The 18,357-nt window shown below is 41.8% G+C and overlaps 1 protein-coding gene across 4 annotated transcripts in view; it reads left to right on the forward strand.

Annotated features, from left to right (window-relative positions):
- Window positions 1–6,734: 6,734 nt before the first annotated feature.
- Window positions 6,735–18,357, forward strand: part of SIL1 (SIL1 nucleotide exchange factor) — a 174,642-nt gene continuing 163,019 nt past the window's right edge. The window contains exon 1 of one of the 4 annotated variants that reach the window (XM_016160604.2): window positions 6,735–6,812. The gene's annotated coding sequence lies outside the window, so the exon portion shown is untranslated. The other 3 variants (XM_016160601.2, XM_016160606.2, XM_036225209.1) reach the window with 3 other exon arrangements.

The raw sequence follows: 18,357 nt of genomic DNA on the forward strand, positions 1-18,357 counted from the left end.
GAGACATTACATGGCCCACAAAACCTAAAATATTTACTATCTGGCCCCTCATAGAAAAAATTTGCCAACTCATGGGTTAAAACAATAACCATTTTGTTATACTTCATGGATTTGTGTGTCAGGCATTCAGGAAAGGTTTGGCTGAATGTCTCTTCTGCTTTATGTGATATTGATTGGGACCTCTCAGTGGCACTTGGTTGGAGGCTGGTCTGGTTTGGAGGGTCCAAGAAAGCTTCACTATGTCTGATACCTTAACAAGATAGCTGGAAGCCTGAGCTCAGCTTGGCCCCTCTGCATTTCCATGATGTCTCTCCCTCAGGGTGGTTGAACTTATTACAGTGACTCAGGCTCTGAAAGACCAAAATGGAAACTCTGGAAGACTAGGCTTTTAACTGGATGGTGTCACTTCTTCTGTACTCTATTGGTCAAAGCAGCACAGGCCAACCTAAATTCAAAGGGAGGGGAAATATATCCCACCTCTCAATGACACAAGTGCAAAGAATTCAAGGCTCTCTTTAATCTACTTGAAGACTAAGTCAGCTCACTCACATTATATCCCTAGCTCTTAGCACACCACCTGACACAGAAACTCAATAAATTTGTTAACTAATGAACACACTCTGGTAGGTGGATTCTAACCTATTGTAACATGAAAATATTAGATTTGGAGCTAAAGGTTTACTTAGGAGCACTTCATTCTACATCTTTCATTTGGGGGCTACTATGTGCCCAGAACTGTGCGGCATTTCTCAGAGTATTTGAACTTCAGTTTCCTTTTTGGTTAATGAGGGACAATAAAACCTGCATCTCATAGGATTCCTGTGAGAATTAAATGGTATAACAAATGTGAGAAAATGTTATAAACTGTAAAATTCTGTTTAATGTTAGATTGTTATTATTGTCATTGTTCCCCTGAGTGGGGCATGGACAAGGCCCCTAGATCCCTGCCCTGGAGAAGGACCCCTCAACTTTACTCCATCCTTCAGCTCTTACCCCTGCCAGTTCCTGAGGAACAGACTTTAGGAGAATGAAGCAGGGTTCCTATGGCTATGCAATCCAGTTCTATCCAGAGAAGATTTATTTGCCCGCAGTGGTTCTAATGATGGCTCGATGGGTCTCCTAATTTCATAATAACCTTGGTGCCAATGCCTCTCCTCCTGGGCATCTCTAGAGGAGGCCATAGGGAAATGAGAAGCCACACTAGCTAAACAAATAAGAATGATTAGTTGAATAAGACCAGCCCCTTGTCGCCTGAGCTGGCCTATTGTGCGCTCCAACATATGGGGTAATAAAGATGTTGCTGAGAAAAACTGCGTTGAATTTGTCATCCTCACCCAGCTCAGAGAATGCAGTTTTTCTTTTTCTAGAAAAGCCCCTGGAAACCCTCTGTCTCAGAGACACTCTATACCTTTTATTTTCTGTGTGTCTCATTTTTGATTGGAGGGAGAGTTTGTCTGCCTGAGTAATACCTCTTCTTCCAATCTTTCCGTAAAAGCTTCTATACAGTCTGGGCATGATTTATAATGTGTGTGGTGTGTGTAGGTATGGGAACGGGATAATTACTTATAATGTTAACTAGGAATATAAGATGGGATCTCCTGTGTGAGGTAGTAAGTACCCCCATGTGTGTTCGTACGTGATTTAACTTTGCCCAGCCTCTAGACAGCGGTCCCCAACCTTTTTGGCACCAGGGACCAGTGCTCCTGTGAGAATCTAATGCCTAATAATCTGAGGTGGAGCTGAAGTGGTGATGCTAGCACTGGGGAGCATCTGCAAATACAGATGAAGCTTCATTCACTTCCTGCTGTGTGGCCCGGTTCCTAATAAGCCATGGTTTGGTACTGGTCTATGGCCCTAAGGTTGAAGATCTACATTCTGCTCTAGCACAATGTCTGTATAGTCAAGAGACACAAAAAAGAATAGGACTGATAGCAAAGAACTATGCAGCACTTATTGTGCCAGGCGCTGTTCCACATTCTTTATATATGGTGTCTCATTTAACCTTTATAACCATCGCTGAGGTGAGTACTAATATTATCTCCATTTTATAGATAAGGAAACACCATTCTAAAGTTGGTTGGGTTAAGCAACTTGTTTAGCTAGTGAGGGGCAGTCAGGACTTGAACCTAGGTCTGTCCAATTCCAAAGCCTGTTCTTAAGCTGCTTCACAGTCTCCAGTGCAGGCTTTCTGCCGACAGTGATATAGATTTGATGATCTAATGGGATTTGGAAGGAAAGAACTGCTCAAGTAGGCTTTCAAGTTGTCTGCTGCACTGTATGTTATTAATGTTTACTGCTGTGATACCTTTATAGTAAATTCATAATTTTACACTGATGCTTTTGAAGGTATAGGATCTTGGTGGGGAAATGGAGCAGGATGAGGGGACAGCTGACGTCTAGGTTATACTCTGTCTGTCCCCACTCTGGTTTCCTTAGGGTCTCTGGTTGGTTTTCAAGGCAACTCTATATGTGTATGTTTGTGTGTTTCATAGACATGCCTAATTGTATAAGTATGCAAGTAATATATCTATGGCAATGTGCATATCATTGTATGACAATGTTCATGTATGTGAATGCAGCATATTTTAATTTATCCACAAGTGTAAACACATCTGTGTACTGGGTGAATGAGTCTGGATGTATAAGCTGTGTGTACAAGTGTGGATGTTTGTGTCATGGTGTAGGATTTGTGGCTGACTCTATTTTCCAGAGGTATCTGCCATGATATATCCCATCCCACATGTTTTCTTTATAACATGACATTGACACTCCTCCCATCAAGAGGTAGGCTCTTTTGCTCTCCTTAAATATGAACAGACTTTTGTGACTTCATCAACCAATAGAGTATGACAGAATGATGCTATGTGACTTCTGAGGCTACATTGTAAAAATACCATGCACTTTTATTATACTTTGTTCTCTTGGGATGCTCATTCTTGGAAACCAGCCATTAAGTTGTAAGAAGGCCAAGCAGCTACTGGAAGAGGCCACTTGTCAGTGTCCTGGCTGACTGCACCAGCTGAGGTCTCAACCAACATCCAGCGTCAACTGCCAGCCACGTTAGTGAGCATTTTGTCTTAGTTGAGCCATACCAGCTGACCGTACATGGAGCAGAGTCAATTTTTCCCAGCCAAACCCTGCCCAAACTGCTAAGTGATTGTTGTTTTGGGATGCTTTGTTATATGGCAGTGGATAACCTGTTAGAACAGGACCGTCACTACATCTGTCCTAACTATGTATGTTCCTGTGTGTGATTTAGTACATTTGTCTGTGTACATGAGCAGGTGTGTGATCGCAGGTGTTTCTGGAGACAGAATCATGGTTCTTGGGGTTTTGCTTTGGCCTCAGTAGGAGCTGTGTGGTGAGAGTGTTTTGAAATCTTGTCTGTCTTCTATGTCTCTTCTTTTGAGTGTTTTTCCTCTGAATCAGAGACGCCTGTTTAGCTGAAAGCAAATGCAGGCTTAAATTTACTTTTTCTGGTCAAAGCCCCCTGGAGCTGCCAAGGCTTTCCAGCAGGTGGGAGGCTGCCATCTGGAGGTCTTACAAGCCTTTAACTGGGGCTAGATATGCTAAGTTTTGTGTGTGTGTGTGTGTGTGTGTGTGTGTGTTGTTTGTTTTAATTTTTCCTTTTCTGCTATTGAAACCTTCAGAAATGATCCAGAGATAGAGCAAAGCACAATCACTGGAGTTCTTGAAGTCTCTTGGGGTGGAGAGACATAGAATTCTTGACTGTCACTGAAGAAGCTGCTGATACAAGCTCAGGTGTGCCCAGGTCCCAAGGTAGAGATCATCTGGTCTCTGTACTTCCTTGATTACTGCAACCCACTTCATTTGAGTGTAGCCCAGGAAGCGGAAGACTCTGGTTCAGAAGGCCAGTTCCTCTTGGTCTCCTCTGCAGTGCCCCATAGCTTCCTGATTCTTCCATGTTGGCAGCTTGACTTTGTTTTTCTGGGAACACTGATAGCTCTGGCTTTACACTCCTGCTCTTGCACTGCCTCTTAGGACCTCTAAAGCACTGTTGTCTAATAGAGTTTTCTATGATGACAGAAATGTTCTATAATCTGCACTGTCCAATATGGAAGACATTAGTCTCATGTGACTATTGAGCACTTTAAATGTGGCTAGTGTGACTGAAGAACTGAATTTAAATTTTTAATTTTAATTAGTTTAAATCAAAATATTACATGTGGCTATCAGCTATTATATTTCAGAGCACAGCTCTGAAGAGTTCAGAGAGAGGGTTTTTGTTTTATCTGTAAAATGGGAGTACAATCATCTACCTCACAGGGCTGTCTGCGGCAAATAAGATGATGAATGTGTAAGAGTTTTACTCACCTAAGGGATTTGGAAAGAGAGCAATGTGAACCGAATGGGCTTATTCTTACAGCTCTTTGCTAATATTTCTGTTTTATGACCCTTGGTGGGCTATTTTAATTTGATCTGTTTACATTCCTGTGTCTCTCTCATCAGACCCTGAGTTCTTTGAAGGTGAACGCCTAGAGGGGCTGTTTCACACCTCTATCCCACAACCACTGGTTGACATGTGGCTTGGTATACTATGTTCCAGTGAATAAAATGTCTGGAGTCCAGAAGGGAGTCCTGGCAGCAAAATTTAAAGTTTGTGGAGAAAGCTGGGAGGTGGGGGGACAGAAGGGAAGAAACAGAGAGAAGGCAGAAAAATACCTTAGAGCTAGGGCTCCTGCTCCTCACACTCTACATTCTAGGCCCATCTAGAGACAGCAATGAGCCAATTCCTGATGCCGGGAATGCTTCCACACAAGTGGGTATCAGGCTTGTGGGAGCTTAACTGAGAAAGGCTGATCAGAGGAGAAATGATCTACTCAAGACACTTTGCTTGTTGAGGAAGCCCAGGTTGATCATATAGAGAGCTCTTCCTAGCCAGGTGCTGCAGTTACCTTTGATTGATGGTGGCTTGGTTGAAGGTCATTCCTCAAGCTCTCTACTGTTCCAAGCTTTTGCTCTTCTGAGGAATAGAAGAGGGAACTTGGAAGCTCTCCAACAGAGCTGCAGGGGAGAAATGGCTTTTTGGTTATTCACTTATTTGAAAGAAAAATTTAAACTTGTTTCTGCTCAATTCCAAGAATAATACAGGGGAAAAAAAGAGAAGAGACAACCGTGATCGCACCCATGCTCTGATCCCTGGACTTCAAACTTCCCACCTTTAAAGTGGTCCTTCTTGTTTGGGGCCATGAAAGTAGAGGCTGTCTACTTAGGCTCAGCCCTGCACACTGGTTTCAGCAGCTAAGGAGACTTGAGCTCAAGTTGGTTTCCCTGGAAAGGTGGTTCTCAGTCAGGGATTTTCAAAGTTTAGGGTCTGGGGGACACAGAATTTCCTTTCCCCACACATTTGAGCTGGTTAGATCTGTTTCAAGAAGGAAGCCAGACTTGTGAGGGCTGGCCCCTCTGTATCCTGCTGGACTCTTTCTCCTTTTGGCCAGTACGTTTATTCATTCTATTACCAGATTTGAGCTTATTCTAATTTTAAGCATCTTACTATTGTAGCATTTATAACTTTTTAATAAATTTGTTGGTCTTGATTGTAATATTCATTCTGTAATTTATCACTGATGCAATAGATTTGTTGAACATTTATTACCTGTCCTTATAACTCTAGACAATGACACAAGCTAGAATTATTCCTGGGCCCAGCTACTCTCACTGGTCTCCTGGATGTTCCATAGAAAAAGCGAGCTGTTCCCTGTCCTTTTCCACCCAGTTCCAGAGAAGTGTCCTATTTAGACCTTTCTGTTAAACTGGAACTACCCACTCAACTATTGCAGAGGGTGTTTTTCTCCCTCCCTAAGCTACTAATGAAGGTTTACTTAGTGGATGCAAAGTCAATTCCCCAACTGCTTGAAGTAAATATAATCAATAAATTAATTGCTAGAAGCTCACAGAATACATAGAAAAGGGATAGGAACTCAAGAGAGAGGTTGTTTGCTTGCTCTTGGGGAATACCTGCTGTTTGGGGGGAGGTCACTGCTTGTTGGATGATCCTCTTCTCACTATATGCACTCTGAGGGTGGGAGCATCACATTTTACTGGTCAGGTGAGGTACAAGAAAGGCCTAACACACTGGTACCGTAGAAAGAGAAACGGAACTTCTGAAGGTACCCAAATCTGTCTTAAATTCCCAATTCTACCACTTTTGGACTGTATGATCTTGTGTACATCTTTTAACCTCTGAGCCTCAGCTTTTCCATCTATACAAATGGGATGACAATTCTTATCTTTTAAAGTTATATACAGTGTACATGCAAGCAGCTGGAGTCTATAACAGCTATTCAGTTGTAAAGCAGATTAGATGCGCAGGTGACTTATTTTTAAAATATTTGGTCTTCAAAAAAAATCACACTATGCACAAGTATACAAAACAGGTGACTTGCCGTGCTCTATTCTGCATGAATTTTTAAAGCCCTATTTATTGCTTGATACTTTCGGCTTTATGCCACGCTGAGTCACAACAGCTTGACTTATTTTAACTCCCTGCCCCCTCTACTTTCTTTCCGAGAATCCTTCCTTTAGAAAGAAATTACTTTGTTTGGAGATGAGAGAATCTTCGAAGTTCCATTTTGGTCTAGTTTAGAAACAATACGAGTTCCCGCACATCTCTTTCAGACCACGCCCTCTCCGGCGGAGGGATATAGGGGAAAAGTTCCAGGAGGTGTACGAAAGCAGACGCTAGGGGGAGGGACTTAACAGAGACAGGAAAAGGCGGGGCTAATAACTCTCAGAGCCTGAAAGGGAGTGAGGTGGCAGTAGGTTCTGGAAGGCGGCAATTGGGTGAGGTGGTAAGTGATGTAATAGCCGCGGGCTCACGGGTTCAGACGGGCGCCGCCGCGTCTGCGCATCCGGAGCGGGTTGACGGTGCGACAGCCTGGAATTGTGGGGGTTGGTGTCTGCCCCTTGACTGTCAGGCGGGAAGCCGAAGGTAGGGGTGGTGAGGGCTATCTGGCTTTGGAGCTGGGCGAGGGACTCAGGACACTGCCCCAGCCTTCTCCTGCCAGCGGCCCGGCGCCTTCCCAGCACTGTTTTGGGGTTCCCATACGTCCTCCCTAGTATCTCCACAGCGGAATGTTCAAGTGGGCCCTGCGCTTCTCTGTAGTGTCAGGAGACCTGGCTCCTCAGCCCAACGGCCGCTTTCCCTATCTTTCCCATTAAGCATCTCTAGTAACCCTTCTTAAATTCCGGGAGATGAGGCCATGGGGGTCTAAGACTGGCTTTTGGTTCCGCATCTGTTTTAGTTTCCTTCTCTGTTTCCTTTTCTCGGCCCCAGTTTGTTCATCTAACTATTCCAGTGTGGACGCTGGTTCTTGGCTGAGACCTGTTTTTTGTCAGGTGGAATTGCGTCCTAACCCCGTCGTTTATCCATTCCTATCTTGTGTTTTTCTTTGTCCTGGTAGAAGAAGACTTGACTTTAAAAAGTAGGGGTTACAGACTTTGGTGTGTCTTAAATCACCTTGAAGTTTGTGCAGACCCTTGGTCTCCACCCACAGGGGTTTCACATAAAGTCGATCTTGGGCACCTGGAATTTTTCCCAGGTGGTTCTGATTCAGGTGGTGCCGAAACCCTCGCTTTTAGATTCTCTGCTTCAGAAGACAGGAGAGAATCAGTTGATAATATAAGCCCCTGTAATGTTATTTCAGGTGGGAAAGATCAGGAGTCATTAAATGCCTACACCTGAGAAGGCATTGGGGGCTGCTTTTACACTGTAGAAGCTAGAGGGCAGGGCTGTTTGAAGCCTTTAAAAATATATATATGTATAGACAACATATATGTAAAATCAGTTTTCTAATTTTTTTTTCAACGCCTGGCTTCAGTTCAAGCTCAGCTGGCTTTCCAACCTCAGTAAAACAAAACTGCAAACTGCTCTGGGGGGTTGGGTAGTTAGATTAACCCAGACTAAGTAGACAGAATGAATGGCCTGGTCCATATTTGCTAAGAGAAGAAACTGATGTGTTTATAAATTCTCAACAGTGTTTGTTTTGACTGTGAAAGATGTTTTGTACCTGTTTTTTTTTTTTTTTTTTTTTTTTTTTTTTTTTTTAGCTTTCACCCCACTCAAACTTTTTTCTTTTTTGATCAAAGTATAGCAAATTTGGGATTTTGATGGGAGCAGGGCATGAGGATATCAAGATTGGTGTTCGTGTAATGTGGATCAGATCTTGGTCTGTGATTTTTTTGAGAATGTGGCCCTTAGGTTTTTAAGCAGGTGTTGCCACATCAGATGTATTTTAACTTCCTGGGTGTTTAGTGAATTTAATCTGCTAATACATGTGCTATTCTGATGAAAATGGCTACAGAAAAGATTTACTGACCCCATTTTACAGATGGTGGGAATGGGGAGTAAATTAGTAGCGATGTTAGTAGCCAGGAATGAAAAATTGCCTTGTACTCTGATTCCTGTTTTCTTCCCCTTTCTGCTATCTTTGAAGGCTGGCTATTCTCTGCAGAGTCCAATTTTGAGCCATGGTGTGTTTCACTGGGAGCAAAAAAGGTAGTTAAGTGAATTTGAAAAGTAGCATAATTAGTTTTAAAGTAAACATGCCAGATCTTAATTCTTCAGTGAGTGGTGTTCTGTAGAATGTCATGCATGCATGTGCGTGGTGGGGATTGAGGGTGGCATCCTTTAAGTGATATGGCTATTAACCAAAGCAGTTTTGAAAATTCACCTCCAAAATTATCTCCAGAGACTTTTTGGATCATGTGAGAGGTCAGTCTCATTAATACATGACACCATACTGTATGTTTTTTTTTTTTTTTGACCCCAAATGGCATTGTTAAGAAACTCTTTCACTTGACTTGTCTATAGATGAGTTAACAGTTCTTTCAAAGTGCACCTAACAGATTTTTGGAGTGTAGTAAACATGAGTTTTGATTTTGAGTCTATAACTTAACAGCCATCTGACCTTGGACAAGTTATTTTACCTCTTAATCTTGGTTTTCTACTGCATAAAAATGGGAATAATACTTACTTTGAAGAATAGTTAAATGAGGGAATACACATAAAAGTCCTGGGATATAGAAATGCGAGAACTATTTTCGCCTTCAAAGAATGAAGATTTGATATTAATGAGAATATTAAAAAAATGAGTCTCTGAAGGCAAGTTGTACCTTTTTCCAAATAGATGGATGCCTTCTAATTCTTTCATTTTATTTTTGGATTCCTGTTCTTATCCTGCCTCCTGTTTTTTCATTTTCTTTTCTATTCCTGAGTGAAGCTTTGCTGCAGAGGCTGTCTGCCAGTCTCTTGGAGTAAGCCTCTTTTCAAGAGAGCTAATCTTAACATTTTTACAATGCTAGCCCCTTGGTGGTGTATTCCTGGAGATTTTTCTCTGGGGCTTCAGATGGTACTTAGATCACTCTCAGTAGCACAGACATCTCTAATGCCTGGATTTGGTGTCAGTTTGGAGACCTGTTCCTGTGAAACTAATCTTGTTCTTTCTAAGCGAGGATGAATACTTTATCCTTCTTTGAGTCAGCCTTAAGCTTCAAGCCTTAGTCTTCCACAGGATAGAGCTTCTAATTTTAATTATATGCGGTCTAAAGAGGGAATATCCTGCCCCTTTCTTTTATTCATTTGATTTCACCAAGGGTTTTACTGCTGAGTGGAGAAGGAGAACAGCCTGTTGCCTTTCAGGTAGGTAACCCTGATGCCTAGCATCAACAATGCTCAAATTTGTCTTTTGGACAAAAACCTAAAAGATTCAAACTGCTCAGGACACATGTGATGAACCTTCTGGAATTTCCTTGACTTGTTAAGAGTTTCTACCTGGTGTCCTCACCTGAGCAGTTTTCTCCCTTGGAGGCAGAATCCAGTAGCAGAACTGTGTTCAGCCCAGACTTTTAGTTCCTTCAGGTTCCCCCAGGAAAGTCTTTGACAAAGGTGTGGTTTTGTTGGCAGGCCTTGTCTACCCTCATTTTCCTACTAGTGCCCTTGGCTTTGGTGTTTGAGGCATTGAGAAGTGTCTTAGTTACAGGCTGCTATAACAGCATACCATAGATTGGGTGGCTGAAATAATAGACATTGATTTTTCATAGTTCCGGAGACTGGAAATGTGAGATCAGGTTGCCAGCATGGTCACGTTTTTGATGAAGACCCTTTTCTTGTTTCGTAGGTGGCTGCTTTCTTGCTGTATCCTCATGTGGCTTAGAGATTGAGCCCCACTTTAGTTATCTCTTTATAAGGGTGCTAATCCCATTATAGGAGCTTCATCCATATAACCTAATCCAACCCTAATCGCCTCCTAAAGTCCTTCCTCCAGATACCATCACATTGGGAATTAGGGCTCCAACATGTATTTGGGGTCGGAGGGAGACAAACATTTGGTCCATAACAAAGGAAGTGGCATAGTCAATGCATGAGTAACATTCCATGCCAATGCCTTGGTGGAGGTTAGGGGCAGAGAGCTCAACCTAGGGCTGGACAAATGCCAAATCTAGTCTTGTCTCAGAATGCTGCTGAAGTGCTGTGAATCTGTCGTGACAACCACCATGTTTCTTGGTGTCACCTCATTTGTGAAATGAGAATGCCTTTATTGATCTCTCCTATGAGAAGGGTGAACAACCATCTTAGTTCGCCCACGACTGAGGGATTTCTCAGATGTGGGACTTTAATGCCCAAACCAGAAAAATCTGTGGTAAACCAGGACAAGTTGGCTATCCTACCCATGACTATTATACAAATTAATGTACTGTCTTTATGGAAGTTGGGTCAACCCTTTGGACATCAAGTGTTTCTTAACCTTTTGTTCATTATTGCCTTTTGAGACTTGTTTCCTAATTGTCCTCCCCCTCCCCAATGGAATTTTAATAACCGCAGCTATACTACATATATGTTTATGTACCGTGGCCCTTTGGAGGTCCACAAACCATTGTAATATATGAGATTTTTCTAACCTAAGAATCAATTTTTACCCTCTTGGGAGTGATACTGCCTTCATTGAGAATGCATATCTTGTATTTTCTATAGTCATTGAGGCTTATTTTCTATCTAGTAGATCCAGCTATTACCACAAGCTTTTTTAATGCCTCAAACACCAAGCTAATAAAAATAGGAGAGCATTAGCTCATTCAGTTTTCACATCAACCTTATAAGACAGTTGGCATTATCCCTATTTTACACATAAGAAATTGAAGCTCAGTGAGTCTAAGTGATTTAAGGTTGGTGCAGCTAGGCTTTAAACTCAGTTCTGATTCCAAAGCTCTTTCCATTGTACTGTGCTATGAGTCTGCAGTTTTCAACAGGACATTTGACCATTTAGCTTTTATCAGGTCCAATGGAAGATATGGGGAACATCTTCCCTAGCATGTGAAAAAGTTCTTGCTGTTGAAGAGTTCACTGTGTTTTTCCAGGGTGAGAATACCTTAGGGCTAGTTCCCTTGTTATCCTCTGCTATATGGGCTTCCTGTGATATGCCTGGCTATAGCTAAGGCTGCCATGGAAAGATTTGAGCTAGTTGGAGTGTAGGAAGGTCAAAGCTGTGACTTTATTCTTGTATGTTTTCCACCTAGCTGAGCTGTTTCTAACCACTGAGCATGTTGCATGTAGGGTATAACCAAAAGGGTGTAGCAGGTCTGGTGAACTTCTTGGTCATTAGATATTTGTGAGCATGAGGATTGGTAAGAATGACATTTCTATTTTGCTTATTGATATTTTTAATAATTCAATGGAAATTCTTTGTCCCTTTGTGGGTTATTCATATTATCTGCCTTAAAGCCTAATGCTATTAAGAAAGTTGGAAAAGAAATAGAATGTGGGCAGAGGTGGTGGTGGGAGGGATTATTTTTACCTAGACTTTTCCAAAGAGGCTAGCCTTGAGTTTATTCTTTATTGTTTCTATTTTCTTCCAAACCTTGGATTTTCGAAATGGTCCATTTACTACTATCTGCTTCTCTGGTGCCTCCTATGCCTTCTTTTTTCACAGCTGAACCTCCTGAGTTGGTCCAAGTGTTCCTGAACCAGAACTTGGAGCTTTTGGGTAGTGTCAGCTGTTTAGCCCATGTGACATATCATATCCACAGAGAAATGGGGAGGGGTATATTTTTGAGGTCTGCTTGCTGGCTATGTCTTGACTGAGGAAATTCTTGATTATGTGTTTTAATTACCACTTATCACCACAGGTGGAGGGACATCACAGTCACTGAATTGATCTATGTATAGCCACTTCTCTCTCCGCAAGTTGTCTGCCTCTTCTGTCTTGTGAGAGAGAGGAGTTCTAGAAACTGGAAGAATCTGAGATGCACCCCAAAGGCCTCATGAGGAAGGCTAATGTCAATAAGCTTTTAAATGGACTTTTTTTTTTTTTAAACTTCTGAGAATAGTTTCATACATATGCCTCACATTTCTTTGAGTCTCCCAAGGTGGGCAGCAGCCATCTGACCACCTTCTAGGTGAGCAGGTTTCAGTTTACTGGAAGTTACATAAAGTGGGACAGTCTATAGATACAATATTGATCAGTCATGCTTTGAATTCAGCAGGTAGTAGACATTGGAAGCTTAAGGGGCTAGCTCCTAAAAAAGATATTTAAAGTTGATTTTGTGACCCTCCCATGTCATACTCATTGGGAATTAGGTTTGAGTGTATTCATGAAGCAAAGTATACATCTCTGGGCCCAGCTGCTAAAGTCTAAAATCATGGTGTTTTGGGACTGGAAGAGATCATCCATTGCAAACATAAGGCTTGGGTCTGGTTCAGATCCAATGGATGACTGTGGCTCCTTGGGTGAGTGAAGAGTCACCCAAGAGACAGCTTTTTAGTTCTGTCACTGCCCAGTGCTTTAGTTTTGCATTTGGTGGATTCTTACATTACTGATGACAAAACTGAACCCCAGAGAAGTGAAATACGTCATATACCTTTTTTAGGGCCACCAGTGTATTAATGGCAGAGCTGAGACTCAAGCCAGAGGGCTCAGAGGGTGTCCCTAGAAGTTGTTAGGGTTATTTAAAGTGTTGTAAAGATGCCAGATGCTATTGCAGTTTAAAATCTCCAGAGAGGAAGAAGGCCCTTCCACTGACTATCTTGTCTATTACCTTACAATCTTTACTCTTAAGGGTTTTGGCTGTTGTGCTGATTTTTCTCCTATTCGTATTGAAGTGTATTTCCTCTTATTCTTACCCTTGAGGGAATAGATTTGAAGTTTTCCCCTGATTTAGAAACAAAGAAATAGCTCTCAGACAAGAGTGCTGTGAGTGTGTTCTGTAAAGAATGGGGCCAGTGCACCAGTGGACCTTTTCTGGTGAACCAAGCAAACCTTTGATACATCTCTAAAAGAAAATAAGTAATGAATAGTAGGTCAGAGTGGTTTAAAAACACTTTAGAGTCAACTTACTTGGTTATATATTTTGTTATCTATTTATTAGTTGTCAGATAACAAGTTACTTTCTCTAAGCCTTAATTTCATGATCTTTAGAATGAGGAATAGTAATAGTTAATTTCGTAGCTGTTTCGAGTTTTAATTGAGAGAATACATATGGAAAGTGTTTCCTCTGGCACAATTTAAGTCCTGTGTATTATCATCAATAATGACAAACAGCAGCAGTTGCTAGTTCCTGACTTAAGACTTGGTTAGAGGATAAGTTATACTGACCAAGCAAGTTTTATCTTGCTTTACCATCATATCATTGTTTGTCTTCTTTGTTAGTTTATTATTCATATCAGTAGTCACAGCTGGCTCATGCTGAATAACTAAAACTTGTAAAAAGGAACTTTACTGCTACTCTGCCCATCTCCTTTCTTACTGTGTTCATTTCTCACCTTTCTGATACTCTCTTTAATGTGCCGCCCGAGCCAGCAGATCCTGTTTCCTGGGCAGTGTCTGACATGGAGCAGGGCTGGTTGGTCCATAGTCCACCTAGGGCCCTTTATTCTCCTTGTCTCTTGCCTTCTGTTCTTCATCCAGACATGAAGTAATTAGCTCATTAAGGGAACTTTGACTTCTGTCATGGCTTTCTTCTGATTTGTATGCCCATTTCTGGTCCTTGAACAAAGTTAGAGAAGCATGGTTAAATACACTGACCTGGATTTTGTGCTGAAGTTGACCCTCTTTCCCCTTGAGATTTACAGCTGGTTCAGTGTAGCAGTGGGAGTGGGAGTAAGCCCTCGAAGCTACAACCCCTCACCCCCTTATATTGATCTCAAGCTGAGTTTTTAAAAGCACCACAATTATAGCCTGTGCCTTCTCTGGATGAAATAAACAAAAACTTCCCTATTTTGGGGGAAGACCACTCTGAATTGGTAAAAAATAAGAATTAAAAAGTGTTTTTTAAAAAAATGCCCTTAAATTTTTTAGTGAGTCTCTGCAGTATCTATCTTACTTAGTCTTACCATTCCCTGTTTCTTATAATTGCTCCTGAGTTATTTCCTGTAACTACTGTTCCTATCTTCTGCTTGAGCTTCCTCCAGGACTTTGTATGCCATTGCCGTTGGGTCTTCCTAAATAGTGCTAACAGTGAACACTCATGTTTAGAAGGCTTCATTGACACCTACTGGCTGCTGAATAAATTCCGGCGTATCAGTTGTCCTGATGTTCCATGCCTATTGTGATGTATCCCTGTCCTACCACTTTAATTATATTCTCTACCATTACCCATGTGTACCTTTTGCTCCTGATAAACAAACTGGGCCATATGGTCCTCTAAGCATGCCTCCCTCATGTTTGTGTGTCTACCAGTTCTTTTGCCCAGACTACCCTCTCCTTAGTTTCCTACTTTATGCTGCACAGCTGCCTTCTTCAGCACTCCTTGCCTGATACCTCCTTATCTGTATCCCATAGCAACACTTTGATAATAGACTTCAGCATACTTTATCCTGGTTAGTTGTTTTGTCTCATTATATGAAATTCTCAAGGACGTGGGTTTATGCTTTATTTTGTGTCTCTAGCATAATGCTGAGTGTAACGTGGACACCATAATGCTTGTTGAAAATAAATATATGAAAGCCTGAGAAATGATAACAGTCCTGTTCAAATCCGAGTTCTTCCCTGAAGCATTCCTTGATTCCTCACCACAGAGTCTGGCATGCTCAACTCCCAGACTCTTATGTCTGAAGCAGTTTGATTCTTTAGAGTAAGTTTTTTAAATTAATTAATTAATTATTTATTTATGCCTACAACCCCTGGTCTCCCATCCAAGTACTAACCAGGCCTGACCCTGCTTAGGTTCTGAGATCAGATGGGACTGGGCATGTTCAGGATAGCATGGCTGTAGACTACAGTAAGTCTTATCTTTGCAGCTGGATTAGAAATTCTTGGAGGGCAGACATCGCATTCCGTCATTTCTCTTTGTGTAACCAACCCTCAGCACAGTTCCTAGCTCATAGAGGGTGTAACATAATTCGTTGTGAATGCAGGAGTCCTGCCCTTTGGTCAGCTGATATGCTTACCAGTTGATCAGCCTCCTATGTCATTCACTGGCCAGGGGTCTCTAACTCAGATGTTTTCAGGGCCAGGTAGGGAATAGTCAGTGCGAGACAATAAGGAATGGTGGGCCTGTGTCAAACTGGAGTGCTCATGTGCTCCATGGGTGGCAGCTGCTACTTAGCCTATCATTGTCATGAGTGAATGTGGCTCTGTGGTCTCATCATCTTATATTAGAAGAGAAGTCAGAAATCTTGGTTTTTATGTGAAACCCCCAGGAACTACTAAAGTACACCTATGACTTAGGTTTGACCTATAGGCTACCTATTTGTGACCTTTGGGTAGAGACTTGGATTTCACACATTTAATTTTCTTGTAGAAGAAGAAAGGGAGGGGAGGATAAAACCTGAATGCTTTTGACAAGACTTTTGGTGAAAGCCTAGCTTTGGTTGAGAATATCCTGTAATTTTCTATGGGTAGCAAATTAGTCTCTTTGGCTGAGTCCTGGGTTTCATCCTCCCTTGTATTCGATCTCTAGAAATATGGCAACTCGGACTTTTGTGATTTATTTTTTATTTTTTTACCCTTTTTGCCCAGCCTCCAATGAGGGAGGTTTGATTGTTGTTCCTACTTCTATTTCTAAAGGCCTAGCGCTCAGGCTGGTACATGGTACAGTGCGAGGTCCCAGAGACTGTACCTGTTTATGGCTTCTCTGAGAAGAAACTCTGGGTGAATAAACACAACTGAAAGGGAAATACATTATACAAAATCATTGCCTAAATGTTGTCAGCCAAAGGGCAAAGCAATGTACCAGCCAGGAGGAAATCTGCAGCTCTATGGAATCTTTTGCGGGACAGTATCTTATCCTTTGGCTGTCCTGTTCTTCTCCTAGTCCTTAAGGGTCCCTGGCATTACCTTCTAGGTGTTAAAAGTGTTTCTATCAGTAGTATCCTCACCTGAGGCAGAAACTAGCTGATTGGAATATCTCTGGAAGAATACATGAGAAACTGAAGAGTGGTTGTTACTGATGAGGGGCCCTGGGTGGCTGGAGAATGGGAGAGGAGCGGGGAGACTTATTCTCACCGTATACCTTTGTGTGCTTTTTCAAATTTGAACTATGTGCATCTAATTTTTTTTTTTTATGTACCTGCGCTGACCCAAGTGTGGTCTTCTCTTTAAATTCTACTCTTCTCACTTTATTCCTGTTGTGTGGGTTTCTCTATTAACACCTAGACCCAGTCACTGTAGATTGCCTCTCTGAGGTGACAGTTTTACCCCTGTGCTCTCCAGAAGTGTCTTAGGGTTTTTCGGCAGTCTTTGGAATAACAATCAGGCCCAAAGTATGTTCAACAATTTACTGTTTTTAAAGGGCTTTCAAATAACATTATTTGATCTGATCCTAACAGAATCCCATTTTATGGATGCAAGAAATTGAAGTTTGAAGAGTCTAAATGACCTACTCAAAGTCATACAGCTACTCAGGGTAGAGCTGTGACTAACCCAGGTAGCCTTATTTCATATTAATACCCCTTGCTCTTAGTTCTGTGACGATGAGTAGTCTTTTCTTTTTGGAATTCTCTTATGGATTTCCAGAGCTATTTCAATTGGGGCAGGGGTGGAACTGTGGTGTTCCCTCTTTCTTTTTTGGGTTTAAGCCTTCCCATCCTTAGAATCTATTATGTAGGCCTGTGTTGTCTGGAAAAGCGGGGTCAGTAGTAGGTTTCTCCATTTTCTGGATGGAGTAAACTAAGGTGCCATTGGAACAATATACCTTTCAGGGAAGCTTGAATTGACAATCTGATTCTCTTTTTTTGCCAAATATTATTACTGCTATTAGGCAGAGGACTTTGTTTCTGGGTTACAAATCTTTTTGGCAAAAAAGTAAATGTGGAAAAGAATTGGAAGGACTTTTGTCCTTGGATATAATTTAATGCTTCACTTCCCGGGAGAGTAAGCATTGTAAAGTGTGCAAGATAGTCTTGGATTAATATCCTAACAACATACGGTTTGGCATGTAGGGCACTCCTGGGAGACCTTCCTCACTGTATACAGCATGCCTTTGCTGGTGGCCCCTTCCCGCAGGTTTTCCCAGCAGCTGTTGTGTACCTGGGTGAATCAACAGCTTCCCTAAGCTTCAGGAAAAAAAAAAAAAGACCAGTTTTAACTGATGCAAGCCCTCATACAGGATGCCAAATAAACAGACAATCCTGAGAGACAGTATGTTTTAGTATTACTTAGCTTCCCCTGAGTTTGTCCAGGGTTTTCATTTCCATTAGAAACACTGGCTGATCCTCACTACTGGTCTCTTCAGAATACAACATTGGAAATCATCTTGCCCCTTCTACTCTGCTGCCCCTGACATAACGGGGATAGAAGGTCTCTGGAAGCTCCAGAGAGGCAGCAAGCCACATGGAGGGAAGGCTCAGATGCTTCTGAGGACCAAACAGAAATCCTTGACTTTTTACCTTTACTCTTACTATTTAAATCAAAATTCTCTTCAAAGAGAACACTATACATTACTGTCATAGCTCAGAGTGGAAGAGTTTCCTGGTACTTCCTTTGTAATCTCTGAGAAGAACTTGCTGGGGGCATATAGAGATCATGCTTGGGCTGGCTATTCCAAAGAGAGTTGTCCCAGAGATAGGTGCCAGCTGATAACTTAGGCCCTCACTGCTTGGCAGCTTTGTAGGTCTAGAAACTCAGCTAGTTCACCTAGGTTTAAGTTTTAGTGGGCTGTCTCAAATACATGAAATTCATGAAACCATCAACCCACAGTTCCAGTTAACTAAGTAACTCTAAGAAATATGACTACCTAGTTGATTTGTGTGGACAGGTAGGAGCATTATTTCCTCTTCAGAATACAAGGAAAGGTTAGCTGGGAAGTAGCTTACCCTGGAGGAAAGCAAGGTGAAGTATGGTGGGAAGCTCTTGGCTGTAGCATCAGATATACCTAGATTTAAACCATGACTAACTGTGAGCC

This window comes from Rousettus aegyptiacus, unplaced genomic scaffold, assembly GCF_014176215.1.
Source record: "Rousettus aegyptiacus isolate mRouAeg1 unplaced genomic scaffold, mRouAeg1.p scaffold_m13_p_7, whole genome shotgun sequence".
NCBI lineage: Eukaryota > Metazoa > Chordata > Mammalia > Chiroptera > Pteropodidae > Rousettus > Rousettus aegyptiacus.